The 2,253-nt window shown below is 37.5% G+C and overlaps 1 pseudogene; it reads left to right on the plus strand.

The window, feature by feature from the left end:
- The first annotated feature begins 667 nt into the window (after positions 1-667).
- On the plus strand, positions 668-1,666 carry LOC118490131 (annotated as a pseudogene).
- The last annotated feature ends 587 nt before the right edge of the window (positions 1,667-2,253 follow it).

Consider the following 2,253-nt stretch of genomic DNA (forward strand, 5'->3'; position numbering starts at 1 on the left):
TCGGTTATGGCAATGAATCGTTGTTGGTTAATGATCAATTGAAACATGTAGCAATTAATGGAAACCAATGCTGGCAGCAAATTGAAGACATAAACCGACGATGTTCAATCAATCGATCGCTTGTGACCACTTCCAATTTGGCACGCCGATCCTCACTTCTTGTTAATTCAGGTAATTTTGTTCCATTTTTCATCGTTTTACTCTTAATTTTCTATTTAAGTCAGTAATTTAGTCTAAATTTTAATCATCTTGTATTTGATCTGTCAATTTCATGTTTAATTTCTATCTCTAGAATTGATTTCACGTTTGAAATTAAGTGAAACCGAAAATAATTGAGCTTTATTATGTTTTTTTATTGTGTTTCAGTAGTAACCAAATATTAGAGCTTTTGTGATTCTGATTATGTGAAGTTTAATTAGGGTTTCGCTATGATATGGTTCATTGATTTGATATCGTCTTTGTGTTGAACAGTGAAATTAGGGTAAGTTGATATAGAAACATGAACTTTAAGAATATCAGTAATCAACCGGCAACAACGGTTGTCGGTCCGAATTCCATCTGAGATGGTGAACAGTGAAATTAGGGTAAGTACTAAATTTTATATTAGTATTTGTGTTGCAGTCTATAAAATGGTTGAGGCCGGGGATAACCAGCCCATGGAACTGAGATGGTGAAGGTTGGTGTTATTATTGTATTTGGTTTTGTTTAATTATTATTATGGTTTGCTGATGTTTAATATGAACCTTTTGGTTTATTAATTAAATTTACAGTTTGGATTTGCCGGTGATGATGCTCGAAGGGCAATCTTTTCAACTATTGCTGGTAGACCATGACGCAATGCTGTTACGGTAGGTATGGGCCAAAAAGATGCTTATATAGGTGATAAAGCACAATTAAAAAGAGGTATTATTACTTTGAAGCATCCTATGGAGTATGGTATTGTCAGCAACTAGCAACTGGGATGACATGGTAAAGATTTGGCATCACGCTTTGTGTTGCTCCTAAAGAGCATCCCGTTCTTCTCACCTAGGCACGATTGAATGAAAAGGCCAACAGGGAGATGTTGACCCGGATCATGTTTGAAACCTTCAACGTTCCTACCATGTAAGTTGCCTTCCAGGCTGTGCTTTCCCTTTACACCAGTGGTCGTCTAACAGGTTAGTTTATTTTAATGCTTCTTTTAATATACCTTGTTTTGTGACCTTTGTCAACATTTGACACTTAATCATGTTATTGCACACATAGGTGTTGTGTTGGATTCTGGAGATGGTGTGTCACATACAGTTCCAATTTACAAAGGTTATGCACTTCCTCATGTCATCCTTTTATCTTGATCTTGCTTATCGTGACCTTACTAACTCGCTGATGAAGATCTTGACTGGAAGAGGATACATGTTCACTACCATTGCTGAACAGGAAATTGTCTGTCACATGAAAGAAAAGCTTGCATATGTTGTACTTGACTATCCGAAAGAGCTTGAAACCACAAAAAGCAGTTCTTCTGTTGAAAGACCTTTGAGTTGCCTGATGGACAAGTTATCAGAGAGATTCCATTGCCCGGAGGTTCTTTTCTAGCCATCTTTGATTTGCTGCTGGTATTCATGAGACCACTTACAACTCCATCATGAAGTGTGATGTCACCGCCCTCGTTCTGAGCAACATGAAGATCAAGGTGGTTGCTCCACCAAAGCTACATTTTATCAAAGCTTCCTCGCATTTAGTTTTTTTTTCCTTAATTGGGTCATGGACCGAAAGAGACCGAGTTTTTGTCGTCTGGCATGACCAAGAAGATTCCGGCTAAACAATTAAAATAGACTGCTCTTTTGTGTCACAGGCTACTGAAAAGAAAAGTGTCTGCAATTCAGAAGTATAAACCACCCGAAAGCGTCAATGGGATTGTTTCCAATTGTAGACCCTGGTATGTTTCTATTTTTCATTTTTCAAATAGTTTTATCCATATTCTTTTAAAAAGAACTCTTGTTACTTACTTTATGATGTGGTCAACGCTGCTGGAAGCACGAAAAAGCGTTCGAGCTTGCCGGAGGATTCGCTTTGTCGAAGTGCTTTGATGACAACATACGTTTTAAAAGAACCGGTATATTTTTATCCTCTATGTTGACTTTTTTAGTTAAAGTTAAATGTCACAGTTGCAAGGGGTTTCTTATTTCTTTTCTCTGGATTTTAGGGACTGTCTGGACTGTAAGTGCACATATCATAACTGTAGCCATCGACTCTAGCGTGTTGTCACTGGCG

The sequence above is a fragment of the Helianthus annuus genome, chromosome 3 (genome assembly GCF_002127325.2).
Source record: "Helianthus annuus cultivar XRQ/B chromosome 3, HanXRQr2.0-SUNRISE, whole genome shotgun sequence".
NCBI classification, from domain to species: Eukaryota; Viridiplantae; Streptophyta; class Magnoliopsida; order Asterales; family Asteraceae; genus Helianthus; species Helianthus annuus.